The 15357-nt window shown below is 34.9% G+C and overlaps 1 protein-coding gene across 2 annotated transcripts in view; it reads right to left on the bottom strand.

The window, feature by feature from the left end:
* LOC146529704 (muscle calcium channel subunit alpha-1-like) overlaps window positions 1-5811 on the bottom strand; it is a 44445-nt gene extending 38634 nt beyond the window's left edge. The window contains exon 1 of one of the 2 annotated variants that reach the window (XM_085201603.1): window positions 5511-5811. The gene's annotated coding sequence lies outside the window, so the exon portion shown is untranslated. The remainder of the gene's footprint in view (window positions 1-5510) is intronic. The other variant, XM_085201602.1, reaches the window with a different exon arrangement.
* Window positions 5812-15357: the final 9546 nt, after the last annotated feature.

Raw genomic sequence — 15357 nt, 5'->3', positions numbered from 1 at the left:
TGGATTCAATACAAAGTAGATAACGGAGGACGTCTTCCCTAGTACTCAATTGGAAATATATTTTTCTTACTTCCGTAATAATTATTTTATGTATAGCCTTCAGCCCCGACAAAAGGACTAACCCACACAAAAAGAATTCAATTCGATCATGTACTAGTAGTTTCTGAGATTAACGCATTCGAACAAAAAATATTGTTATATATAAAAATAAAAAATATATATAGTTATATAAAAAATATAAGTTCAATAAAAATTGCATAGGCCCTGGTGGCAGTTGAAAAAAGAATAACTACAGATTGTCTCTGTGAATGTGTAAATTTTTACACATTGTGTACAAAAAATGTGTAAAATGATGAAACAATGTGTACAACGATCGATGAACACTACAATTACGATAATGTTCGATTGATTAGATAAGCGGTGTGGAGTGTGGGAGGCTTCAATCGTTGAGAGATAGATTTTATTTCAATATTCTACTTGTATATTGACAGCGGAGAATTCCACTTGTAACTATTGATTTGCATATTTGTATTAGTATTACTAGTACATGATATTTGAGGAATGTTACTGTGCAGGGGCACAAGTGTGAAATTGTAAACCTGATATGGTGTGGATTCGACACTCGCTCTGATAATAAGGCATCGAGCGGCTTTGAGTTTCGCTGTGCGGGAAACAGCGTGAAGCTAAAAAAATATACATTGGTTTGCTTGTTTGCGTTTTTAAAAAGGAAGTCAATATCTCCAATATTACTCTCTCAGCTATTTTTCAAGATTTTACGTATTAGATCTAATCAGGGGAATTAATTACGTACCTACTTGTATTGGAAACACTCAACAGGAAATGCTTACAAAATTGGGCTGGAAGTGGTGAACGGAGTCTACACTAGGTTCTTGTTCGGTACTCGGCTAAAAAAGCTCAAAACTTCGTTGACCTACATACAATCACTAAATTGGCACGGAATCCTTCTTGGGCCTAGAGCTACAGAAGTAGGGCCCAATTCTTGTCAATATAAATCCAAGCAACTTCTTATAAATGAGTATTCCACAGAGAGTTCATAAAGATCAAATATCCCTTACTTCGATTTTCGTCTAGACGTAGCATATATAGTTGCATACGGTTACCGAGATAGACAATAGACATAAATATTTACTCCTGTCGATAATCGAATTGACGACCTGTTTACGTCCAGACGGTCATCAATAACGGGTTTATAAATCAAAGTTATATTCAATTGCTTACGTACATAATCAATGTACAAACGAAAATTATGCGAAACATTCCAATGGGCGCATACAAAACAGATTTTTATATCTAAATATTTTCGCACCTTTATTATAGACTAGATTTCAAGAACCTAGTATGTATATATTCTTCATAAGAAGGCATCTACTGCACCAGAGGTACCAATGTTATGAATATAAAATTTTTCCATCGTGTGCAGTCGAATGCGCCCCAACCACGCTACAACGGTTTCATCGGATTTTTCAATTAGTGTTATTGAAACTGGCACGTTAGCTTTGCTTCCTATGTACCTAGCTGTAATGAATATATATAAAAAACTTAAAATATAATATCAATATGTTTTTGACATTTTTAAAGTGTATTTTTCGACGCTTAGAATGGAATGGAAGTTTCTTAACGCGAAGGGAGTGGCACTAGACCCCTAGATTCCCTCTACCTTGCTGCGTATATAAAACCGTGTTGGCGCTAAAATTCAAGACATTACAGATTTTATTAGATCGAGGAATTACAAATTAATCCAATCTTCGTCGAAATCAAACACACAACTGTCACGTGTACACATTGTACCACTGTGCTGCGCTGGTATCGAACATCGTCCTACATTAGTTGTTCTCAAAATGTTGGAAGGAACACATCGCTCCCTCTTAAATTCAACTCAGACAATCGATAATCAATATAGTATTCGATATAGTACATACAGGTTGGTTGGTATAAGGCCAGACGTGAGACGGTCACCGTAAAAACCTATTGCTATCACGGCAAAGAAAAGTGATATCTTTGGAAAGCATCGCAGAACTGTCACGTGTGACACTTGCAAAGAGAGTGCTAACATTTTTTTCTAAGTGTTTTCAAAGTCGAATTTATGTTAGCGTTTCCTTGTACCTAAATGTGACGGTTGTGGGAATTAATTATTTTTAATTTCTCGCTCTGCTAACAAAACTTTATCTTTTATCAATTATTTAAACATTGAAATCCTTCTTAAAATCAAATTTATCAACCTCAACCAAAAGTAGCTATAATACATCTAAAATATGATTTGTATAAGTAAACAAGTGTTTTTCCCAAACGATACTTACTATATTATCACGGAAGCACTAGGCATAATTTTCGTCAAGGCTAAGGACAGCTCTTGATATTGTTCCAAAACTATTACTACTAAGAAATAAACAAAAGAAAGAGGAAAATAGATTATGTTAATATTCTTCTATTGTATAAATATGTCGTATACACGTCGAATAAATTTTGGTTTACGCTTTTATTCGCATTACATTCCCTATTTCCTGTCCGAGTTTCAGGATATAGTGTTGAAAGGCGGAACTCAACGCCGCGCTCTATCTTATTACCAGAACGAGGACATGAAAGCCATTCATTACCTCAAGTGGGACGCAACGCGATGGTTGTGAGTTCGATTCACTCTAGAGGAAATGAGTTAATTATTAGTTTACCATAAGTGTCAATAACCTAATAAAACAAAAATTTTGTTGCGTGTAAAGTCACGGTTAAAAACTGGCTAGAATATAATAAATTGTAAGCTAAGCCACAAGTTACCAGGACTAGAATAATTCACCCCGTGTTATAAATATTCAGCAAGCATTACATGCCAGCACGACCCACCCCTATATATAAGTGTTCATAAAAGAGAGTTATTTATATGCGTCTACTGAAAAAATATGATAAAAATATTTATAATTATTTTCGAGTAGGTATTTCTGTTCTTTTTTTGTTAAGTTCATAGTGCATTCGCCATATAGCAGGGTAGGCAGAAGGAACCTGGGAAATTAGTGTTAAGATACTCCTTTCCTATTAAAATACTTCCGTTCACCACTCTCTGCCGAATTCTCAAGGCACTACGTAGTGAATGGTGGAACTCAACGCCGTGCTTTGCCTCTTTACCAGAGCATGGAAGAAAATATTTTATTTCTCCGGTCCGGATCGGGAATCGAACACACAACCGTCACGTTTACATTCCCATGGACCTTAATAATGGACAGACGGCCAACAAAGTAGTCCTATAAGGGTTCTGTTTTTACCTTTAGAGGTACGGAACCCTCCAAATCCTAAAAAATATAGATATATTCAATTCTATAAATAAAATACAATTTATTCGGCATAATGATCTATTTATAATGATAAGGGAGCGAGATCTGTTTTCTTCGGGTCGTTCGTGTGCGATTAAACAAGAACTAATGTTAGACTCGCCGCGCCGTATGCGTAAACAGTTAAAGCATTTATTTTTACTAATTGCTTTTGCGAGTCACTTCTTGAGATGTTGCATGTTTAACTTTATATATAGTATTTTTTAATTATCCAAATTGTTCAATTCAGTTCATTTCTTAGTTTATTGGTTATGAGCGTGCCAGTAGAGCATTACTCACGGACTGACTGTATGAAGACTCAAAGGCTGTTTTATATAAATGGAAAGTTCGAAATGTATTGTGTTGACCCAAATGAAGTCACGAGACTTTCAGTAAGATACATCACTAAGTAAATGATATACCTGCCGTGTAAAAAAATACGTAATGAGATTTGAACTGGCTCTTGTTCACCGTCCGAACGAACACTTTAAAAATGTAAATGATACTAGAAAATTTTGAAGAATTGAATGTTAAATTATTATACAATCCAAGCTTATTTCTATTATTTATGACACTACTATTTATTAATTGCCGCTCTGTTCTCTGTCTGCGGTCAAAAGAAAAGCAAAAAGAGCAATTAGATTGTGTCATACACAGGTCTGAGGCATTCTGAGTGCCCGAGCTGACTGCGACCGCAGCGCAGGTTCAGTGGTCAGTGGGTTACGGGAAGAGGAACGTGATATAGTATAGTCTAAAGCCTTTCTCGATATCGCACACAATTTTTTTCTTCATACGAAGTAGTAATTAATGAGATTATAGAGCTAAAACACACAAACTCTTAAACTTCATAATATTAGTATTAAACTACAGATTAGGTATTTAACTGAAAAATATTAGCCAAGTTTAAATAAAACTTCATAGTAGTAGATACCTAAAAAGAAGTAGCATTAAAGTAGGTATATTTAGAACATCTTCTATACACCTAAAGTTGACATTATATAGTATGAACAGCAATTGAAAGTGTCATTGTAGCAGGGTATGTAGAGGGGTCGAGAGAATCTAGTGTTAGGACACTCAATTCCTAATTAACAGTTCCGCTCATTACTGTGTCACTATTTATATTGCTATTTGGCTTTTTTATTTATATATAGACGAAGTGCCCCGTTTAGTTCCGCCGTTTAGCACGCGATATTTTCAATGCAGGATAGCAGTTAGCAGAGAACTCTCTCTCTCTATCTCTGATCGATATAAAAGGAGGGTTTTCGGAACAGCGTGAAAATATGATAAATATTAATAAAAAACATACAATACAGTTTAATTATATATAAATATAGAAATACTTAAATCGTTACTATGTTCCTCAATTATTTTTAATAAATATATTCAAGGTAAATAAAAATTTTTTGTAAGGAACACATGATACAATGCATCACTGGTTTCTAGCAATCGGTAGATACAAAATATTTATGGAGAACAGAGTGATTAATTACAAACGTCTGTAGTTTTGGACAAAATGCAAAAGCAAAACGGGCGAAATACATAAAGATTACACAAACAATTTAATTAAATTGGCGCGGCGGCACAGACTACGACTGTATGACTGTAAAACGCGACGGTTGTGCGTTCGATATCCATTCGGCGAGATAAAAATGTTCATTTCCCTGCCCCGGTGACAAGATGAAGCGCAGCGTTGAATTCCGCCTTTCCACACGCAATGTTTCGATATTGGACGAAAAGCGGAGAACGGAGTGTATTAACACTAGATTACCTCCGCCTATCTTGCTATAAGCTGGATACGGATAGAGCGTAAAGCTAACAAGAATAAGTAAGTTTTTATATACCTATTCATTTATAGTATGCAAATATTATTATTTATTTACGAATCGTTTATTTTCATATAATATGGTGCACTAAAACTATTTTATGACTAAAAAATTGTTGTGTACAAAAATCAATTAATATTGACATTCTTTTATATTAATCAAAGTAGGCTAAGATATCTGTAAATGATAACAGATATATACGAGCTTAATAATTTGCCAATTGACTAATAGCCCATTTCAGAATGCCATTCTATAAAACTTAGCTACAACAGAGCTTTACCTCTTTTAATAAAATATATGTATACATTTTTTTACTTTTATATGATTATTAAAGTGTGATTAACGTAAAAATAATAAAAAATAGACAAACCTCATATAAATTTCAATCCACACACTGAGTGACACAACACAACACTGTCAAAAAAGACCGCGAAAACCGTCGAGGTCGATATGTCACCGAAATACCATTACACTATTTATAACGATAATATTTTTTCTATTTTCAACACAAAACCAAAAACTTAAATCTAAAACTTAAATAATTTTCATAATTCTTATAATTAAGTAAAATTGTGTAAAAAAACGTTTGGCAGAATAACGCGAAGTTGTACGTCGAATGTGAAAAAAATAGTTTTATTTTTAAATTAGCGCTGGCCGGGCGCGTCCGCGGAAAGCGAAGCTCGAAATTCGAATTTAGGTTAGAATCCGCGGGTTATGGCGTCACGCACACATGCGCAATGCGAGCGTCGACAAAGACTGGGCGTTTTGTAGATAATGCCGGTTAATTTATAAAGTTTTATAAAACTTTTGAATTATTCTTTTTCTAGTCCATTTTGCATATATTATATTATTAGTATTTAGTATTATCCAATAAATTTAATCAGGTTCACGCTGTATCACACCTACAGAAATCTTCTGCCAAAGAAGGAACCCAGTGTAAGACACTCCGTTCTCCAGCCTCCGCTGCATTCTGTAGGCATTGCGTGTTGAGCGGCAGAACTCAACGCCGCGGTTTGCCTCGCGACCTTATTGACCATATAAGATACTAATATTATGTAATTTTAATATTAAGAAGATTCTAAATTATTTTAATTAAGAATTATAGAATCATTTGTTCCCAAACAACAGCAGCTAGGTTCAAACCTAGAAATACCAGAAAACTACCACAAAACTTAAATACATATATATTTTTTTCTGTGAAGTGTTTTAAATTGAACTTTTTCAATAAACTAAAAAATAATTCCACCCCCTCTGGGAGACTAATCCAGCGCTCCACTACTCTATGCCCGCACACATGCAACGCCACGCGCTCTGCTGGCAGACTCGCCGGCGTTTACGTAGATCCGTACTTACGAGTACATGAGTTACAATATCACTGAAGTCTGAAATACACCCAGATGTATCACGACTCGCGAGTCGCCTCGCTTTTATATACTTTATATAAAGTGAAAACCCGTTTATCCGAACTTTTAGCGTTAAGCCCGCCTTTTATACATTGTTTTTTGTAATTTTGTGCAATAAAGTATGGATTCGCGATTATCCGGACTAACTATTCGGTAGATAGATGTATAAAATATAAATAATACAAATACTTTTTATTAAAATGTGTTGATTAATAAACATACATAGCCTTTTGATATTTTTTTTCCCTGCTGTATGTAGGATGGAACCCACTCTCGTTCCCCGAGTTCTCGTTTCTCGAGGCATTACGTGTTGAATAGCGGGACTTTACGCTGCGCTCTACCTTGTTACCAAAGCAAAGAAACGATAATATTAATAAATAATAATTAATTTCCCCAAGTGGGAGTCAAACCCAAAACTGTCACACTTTCAGTCACACGCTTGTGGCACTGCGCCACGATAGCCGTTCGATCATAAATTCGATTATCCGTATGCTTAACCACAACAATTAGTCCGGTTAATCGAGTTTCTACTGTATATTATATTGTACATATGTTGCCCTTCTCCTCGCAGACGGTGTGGGTTCGATCCGTACTGTAAATATTGTTTTCATTCTCCCATTTTGGTATAATGTCTCGAATTCTCTTTACTCCGGCACATGTGTGACATTACAATGTCACTATTAGTTATTAAGTACTAACACTATATATTAAGTTTTATTGTATTATTACTAACATATATGGATCATGTGTTGTCCGAACAATAAACATTTTTTTTTTATTTTTTTTTTTTTTTACGCTGTATTCTGCACACAGTAGGACAGGCAGAGGAAACCTAGTAAGGCATTGCATGTTGCGTGGCTGAACTCAACGCCGCGCTCGTTTATTCCCCTGGGCCACGACTGGTCTCTTCTCTGGACTGGATTCGACCCATAGATCTATATATTACATGTATTGGTACGTCTGAATGAACGTGATAGTTGTACGTTCAATCTAATTGAAGAATATTATGATAGTATTTATATATATCTAATGATGAATCGTGCTTAAATATGAATGCCGGTCTTATTTATGTTCTAGGTGCATCATAACATGGTGGTGTTGAAATTTCTAGCTGAATACGATGATTGGTTTGGATATCATTATAATAAGTTTTTTACATTTTAATGTAAGTGTTTGCCGTAACTGGGTAGGCTCTATTTTGTGCTTTGTGATCGCCATTATATATATAATCAAAAGGGTTACATTGAGAAAATAAAAGCATATAAAATAGTAAATGAATAAAATTTTATTTCCTTGCTCTGGTAGCAAGACTTTCGGAGTTGAGCTTCGGGAATTAAGCCGCAAGGTTTCAATTATCTCGTGCCTTAACACCGGGTTCCCTATTCGTACTCTGCTATATATTTGTTTATCTTCTATTTATGCGGGATATAGCGTGAAATTTAAAAAATATCAGCGTTCCCAAACATAGGCTTCTCCAATGGCACACCACTGAGCTCGATCCTCAGTATAATTTGCCAATCGATGCCAGCCACTTTATAAATACACACACCTACCATACTGAGTCAGTACATCGCGAGATAAATCTATGCAGTAAACAGTATTTCTTAGTTTTCCGCCGCGCGATGACGTCAGCGACCATCATTGATGGTAAGATTTAGCGGTCAGCTGATTTGTAAAGCAAACTATTTTTATATCTGGGTAAATAGGTTCAAATATTTCAGCTTTGTACGTCTTCCTGCATAGCAGAGTAGCCAAACAGACACTCCGTTCTCCACATAAACTCTTTACATCCGTGTGCTTTAATAATTATCTTTAATTTGTCTGTTGGTTATTATTTGTATATTATACAAGCATATAGCAGGGAGTGTTAGCTTACTCCGTTACTCAAAGAACGACCAATTTTCAAAAGAAATAAGTTTATATAATTAATATAGTTTTACAAATATCATATAGTAAATAATAGTCGAAGTAATTGGCTCTTACTATAAATTCAGGAATTATTAATTCAGTAATTTCAGTGTTCGTTTGTAACTGAACCACAAACGCGGTTACTGATAAAATGTGCGGTGCAGCCACTCTCATTAATTCCACAGCTTGAAAGAGCTCGTATTTCAGCACCCGACTTCACATTTATGAATATAAAGTAGGAATAGTAATCTAGAAAATGTTTATTATTGTAAAGAGTAATTAATATTGAAGTCAGTCGCATGTTGTAGGTTTGACTCCCACTCGAGGAAATGAAGCATTTGATAGTTTCATTTTCCTCGGTCTGGTAACGAGCCAAAGCATGGTGTTGAACTCCGATACTCAACACGCAATACGCAATGCCTCTGGAATTCGGTGTTAAGTGGGGAACCGAAGTGTTTAATGGAAACAAGTATCTTAACACTATTATTTAAGGTCTCAGGTTCCCTCAGCCTACCTTTCTATGTGCGGGATACAGTATGTCGCATTACAGCGCCTAACTGCAAACTCACTCGTTAGACTCATTTCGTTTTAACTTCCCGGCTCTGTTAGACAAACGAACTCGCAATCTAAAATTTGGGGGGAAAACGGAGTGACTTGGGATCCGACCACTCTGCTATGGGTGAAAAGCGTGAAGCTGTCTTCTTTTTAGTACTTTTGTATATATCCTAATCGTGCCAGTCGTCATTAGCAGTTTATTGGAGTATATATGTATGTCTAGAAAAACAAATCCATAGTAAAACTACAAGCTACTAGCTCATTTGTAAATTCCGAATGCTTTATACAGCTACTTTGTTAGTTAAAGTGGCGACATCAAAGAAAGCATCCCCTTTGACTATTTTTTCTGAAACCTCAGAAGAAATCATCTTTCTTCACAATCTATTGTAAAGAACTGTATTTTAGTATGTCGATTTACATTTTTCACTTCACTCTGTAGAAACCTCGTAGGAAAGTCCCCAATTTCCTCCTCATTTTGGAGATGTTGCGAGTTGAGATGCGGAACTCAGCGAGACCATGTGTACACTTTCTGCATTAATTTTAAACATATATATTTTTTATTATACTACTTCTTTAACAAGTGCATAACTTTCCGGATTTTACCTTAATATTTATAGAAGTCTATATACCTGCTTAGTATTTGTTATCGAAGTGTTTTATAGGTAAGTTTCAATAGCAAATACCTATATCCAAACATTAACACTTATCCAGCGGTTGATTGATCTACCTGTCGTATTAAAATAACCTTTAATCTTTTGAGAGGAACATACATGTAGGGCCGTTGCGCGTGGTCTAAATACAAGTTGCGAGAAGAACAAGCACTTTTGAAGTAGGGACTTGAACATGATTTATGAATGTTTATTTTAAATATAAACATTCCATTTTGCAAGCAATATAAACCCATGATCGTTACATACAAATCACAAATGCTTAGGGTTTCGTACCTGAACAGAAAAAATGGAACTCTTACAGGACCACTTTTTTGTTTGCCTTGTGTCTATCTATTTGTCTGTCTCTCCTGTATGTCTGTCGAAAGACAGACAGAAATACAAACACACGGACGGTCAAATACAGACAGACACACGAACGGACATGTCTTAACCATTTTTATTAAGCTGAAATGGAGAACTCTAGCTGATATTTATATTATCGGAACATTTACACCAATTTCATGATTGTAGGTCAACAGGAACTTGACTTACTAAAACCAGTCAAATGCAAGTTAGGCTCACCAGATTTTTCTGAAATTCAAGCTTAGCTTAGACTGAGCCCTTGTATCTAATAAAGGAAACAACGTCCAAAAACTAAAATTTATAGATATTCCATAGAAAAAATTACTGTCGTTCATTTCATACAAAATGAATGCATACGTCCGCAAATATAAGTTTGTCAATTTTTATGTCCGTAGCTATACAATCCTGAAATTGATGCTAAGTGAAGTTCCTATTGACCTACAATCATGAAATTGGTATGGAACCCTCAGTAAGTACAAAGAACTTCATTTTTCTTTAAATTACTACATCTGCATTATGGATAATCTAACGCTTGTGTAAATTTCTAAAATCTTTCAATCTTTCATTGCTTTTACTCAACAGACACCATTCCACAGTACAGTACTCTGTAACAGCGAGGGGCAGTCGCCACAATCAGTCTATGATTACAAATTATAGTCGTTTGTATTTAAATATAAGAAATTTTCCTCATCATACATATATATTATATGTTCTTTTTTCACTCATCTCGTGGTTTACGAGTGTGCGCAGTAGGGTAAGAGATTTTCTGTGAGCAATTTTTATCATCCCCAATTTTTTTTTAAATGTTTAATAATTTGAACAACTGGCTTAAATTCGAGCCTCATTGAAACCGGTAAGTCATACGGTTTAGCGGTCATATTGCTTGGGCGGTTATCCTTAAAATGGGGATAGAGACAGATATGTTTGCTTAAAATATTTTTCTATACTTAATGTGGAATACACGTTTAAAATTCAGTATTTTCCACAAAATTTCAAAATTAAACTAGTATGGCTTCTAATAATTGTACATATCATATTGAAACTGGGAGGTTATTTTCTTGTTTAGGTTATAATACAATAACTATAGCATCATCCATATTCGCTTATCTTAATCACAGACTGGAAGGAAAGAATTATTATTTATTTATTATCTAACCTGGCCTGATGATAGAGCATTGAACGGAATAGTTTCTCTGTCTCTCGTAATAGAACTCATTTTGGTTTCTAGTAAGTCGTTCAAGTTTAGTAATATACTTTTTAATGCACAATAAAAATGTGTTAAATAAGTAAATTATACTACTTTAAATTTTCCATAGTCATATAGTTATAGTACATACGTATATCTATATATATAAAAGGACTTGTCCTCACTGACTGAGGTAAGACGCGCGCACAGCCGTAACCGCTGTGCGTAGAAACGTTAAATTTAGACAGATGTTTAGTTTCGTAATCTGGACATCCACTAAGAAGGGATTTTGAAAAATTTTAACCCTAAAGGGGTGAAATAGGGGTTCAAAGTTTGTATGGAAAAAAATTAAATCGGCACTGATTTTTATAAAATTTGAAATTTAGATTTTAAAAAGTATATAATTGAACACGTGTTTCACCATTTTCTAGAATATTCCCCCTAAGGGTGCAAATAGGGGGTTGAAAGTTTGTATGTTTTTTTAAATGGCCACCGGTTTTAAATTTTAAACTTAGACTCTTAAAAGTATTTAATTGAACACATGTTTCATGGTTTCTTAGAATTCACCCCCTAAGGGTGCAAATAAGGGGTTGAAAGTTAGGGTATGGAAAAATCTTTAAATCTTTTTTTTTATGGGAAAAGGACAAGGCAAACGAGCGTTCGGGTCACCTGATGATGATCACCGCCGCCCAAGACCCCGTGCAGCACCAGAGGAGCTACAGGTGCGTTGCCGGCCTTTGAGGTGGAGATAGACGCGCTTTTTGAAGGTACCCATATCGTACCGACCTGGAAACACTGCCGCGGGTAGGCTATTCCACAGTTCGGTGGCGCGTGGAAGGAAATTCTTACGAAACCGCACAGTAGTGGAGTGCCACGCATCCAGATGGTGTGGATGATATTTAAGTTTGTGACCTGCTGTGCGGTTAGAAAATTCGGCGGCAGGTAACAGGTTAAACAGTTCTTCAGAACACTCACCATGATAAATGCGAAAGAGAAAGCACAGCGAGGAGACGTCTCTACGCAGAGCCAAAGTGTCAAGCCTTTCACAGCTTACTTACGGGTCTTTAATGATTCGAACAGCTCTACGTTGTATGCGATCAAATGGGTCAAGCTGATACTGGGGTGCACCAGCCCAGAGATGAGAACAGTACTCCATGTGTGACCGAACTTGTGCCCTATATAGGGCCAATCGGTGTTTTGGCGTGAAGTACCGTCTCGCTCTATTAATGACCCCCAGTTTCTTTGAGGCCAACTTGGCCTTGTTTTCCAGATGATCCCGATACTGACAGTCACTCGAAACATTAATCGCCACCGATTTTTATAAAATTTGATATTAAGACTCTTAAAAATACTTCATTGAACACGTGTTTCGTGGTTTATTAGAATTCACCCCTATATAAGCAAGCGAAGCTGCGCGCGTCCACTAGTATATTACAATCATAAGGCTAATGTGGAATACCTGTACATTTTAGGCAACTAAAACTTTGCTTTCACTTTAAGTCTTCACAGATTGAAGTTGTGTATTTTGTAAATATCAAACTGGGTCAGTTCACAAAGGTTAAGGTTCACAGAATATTGGAAAAGATAGGAAATACTGAATTGAAAAGGTTATTGCAACTTTTATTATTAATCTTTGTATATTTTTTTGTAAGTAATAATTTTTAGTCGTGGCGCAGGGGTACAACTATGCGACTGTAAACGCGACAGGTTGTGGGTTCGATTCCCACTCGAAGTAATGAAAAATGTATTTTTTTTATTTACCTCGCTTTGAAAATTTGGCGGAAAGGGGAAACGGAAAATCTTAAGAATAGGTTCCCTCTATTTACTCTAGTCTGCTATATTTATTATACTCCATAAAGCTAAAAAAAGAAAACAAAAAAAAAAACAATCTTTACTACATAAAAATATTTTTTGTCAAGAATAATTCTTAAAAAGATATTGAATTCGAGGCTCTACTTTTTAATATAAATAATGTTAAAGTAAAAACAATGAGAAAAAGTTAAATAGGCTACAAACTTTACAGACTACTAGACGTTACCAGAGCGACGAAATGAAATAATTCATTTTCCTCGAATGGGGTCATAGGATTATATTATTTTTAGAATTACTGTAATATTTTTTGCAGTGGTAAAATTATAATAATTATAAATAATTTATAAAATTTTACTACACCTATACTTATACGAGCGACATCTATGTAAAATTAAACACATTATACAATCTTCGTCGTCCTTAGCAATATCAAGATTTAGTCTCATACGCGCCACCTAGAGTAAATTGCATAACAATTATTTTCTCCTACAGACGATAGGTGGCGTAACATTGGAAAGCTTTTACGTTAAAAATATTTTGTCCAATATTGCAGAGTTGCTGTATTCCATTTACCATATACAGAGAGGGCAGAGATAACGTGTCACGACTCTCCGTTCTCTACCTTTTGTCTGAATTTGTGACATTTTGTGTGTTATCATTTATTCTCAACAAAGTTCGTAATTTTAATTTAGATCAAAATTCTTTTTCTATCTTGAGGGACTGTAGATCTGGATATTTGGTATAAATTTCAGATTAATACGATCTTTAGAAAAATGCTACTGAGAAACGGACAGACGGACAACAAATTGGTTTCATACTTAAGGGTTTAGTTTTTTTCTTTTGAAATAAATAACTTTAAAAATGGTTACACAGTATATCTATTACAACTATCAGCTAAACCTGAACGGCTACTTTTTTATTTTAAAACATAGTACACTGAAAAAAATATATAAGGTGGAGGGTAACTTTTAATAATTTTTGCTACTAAAAAGCTACCGTATCGGTTATCTTGTTAAAATTTTTCCCCAGTAAGCTTCTCCGTAACAAACAACTTTGTAATTTATTACCTATTTTAAAAGCTCGCCTTCATTCATTTTGCTTACAGTCACACTTTTCAACTTTAATTATTTTGTATGAATTGTATTGAATGGATTAACTTTTGTTTATTAGAAGGGCTAAGGTTAATATAAGTCAGTCGCTGTTTTAGCAGCTAAGCTAGTACTTAGCGGGTACCTAGTATAGGGAAAACTCCGAGAGAGTAGTTGTGAACATTGCGTTCCCTGCCTTCCGCCTATATTGCGAGACAGTCGACCGCTGTATCTATCGGAGCAGGGATGTGAAAAAAGATTAAATATTCCCCCGAGTGGAGAGAGAGAGAGAGAGAGTAGAACATGCTACCGTCGTGCTTACAGTTATACATCGTGGCACCGTGTGACAATATTGTCACAGCATCTGACTCTATACGCGACGGTTGTGGGTTCGATTCCCACTCGAAGGAATGATGACTATTTCCTCGGTTTGATAAAGAAATAAGAAGAGACTTTGAGTGCCACCACTTAACGGCATCTTGAAAATTGGACGTAGAGAGCGGAGTGTCTCAACTTTATGTTTCCTCTTCCTACCCTGCTATATGCAGAACACAGGAGAAAACTATGATAAAGAAAAAATTAACACAATTTCATTAAAAATATATATATATAAATAAATTCTCCTTAAGCTTTCTCAATCACATAAAAAATAGGTCAACCTAATAAATTCAATCTTAAAGACTTTAAAATTTTTATTTTAATTTAAAATTTTATTTTGTTTAAACGTTCAAACTTTAAAAGCTCTTTGTACTTTTCAAAGCTGTGTACCAACATAGAAAGTGAAATATATTTTGACATGATTAAATTGACTGCAGTAAATATGACTTCTTAGCTGCATTGCGCCAAACCACTGTGCTCTATCGTAAAAATGTTCCTTCTAGACACATTATGGCACTTTTGGGATTTTTTTGTGGTAAAACGCTATACAAATATAAACAAATCCTTTAAATTGTGGAAAAATTACAGTAGTACAAAACTTGAAATAATGAAAATATATTTTTACTTTTTTAAACATGGCGTAAATACGCTTGATCTATATAATTTTATTTTATTTTCATCGTCTCTTGCATTTTGTGGATTACATAAAAAGGAATTCTATATTCCTTTTGGGAAAACATTTTTTTTTTAAATGTTTAAAAAAAAATGTGACAGTGAGTAAAACTCAACGCTATATTTTTTTTTAATTGAGGATATACAATGTCCAAATTTTTTTAGCTTTCCGCTGTATCCTGCACATAGCAGGGTATGCAGA

The sequence above is a fragment of the Heliconius melpomene genome, chromosome 18 (genome assembly GCF_056956725.1).
Source record: "Heliconius melpomene rosina isolate 202511_hmr_F chromosome 18, ASM5695672v1, whole genome shotgun sequence".
In the NCBI taxonomy this organism is placed as follows: Eukaryota; Metazoa; Arthropoda; class Insecta; order Lepidoptera; family Nymphalidae; genus Heliconius; species Heliconius melpomene.
The sequence above is the reverse complement of the archived record's forward strand: the minus strand, read 5'-3'. Positions and strand labels throughout refer to the sequence as shown.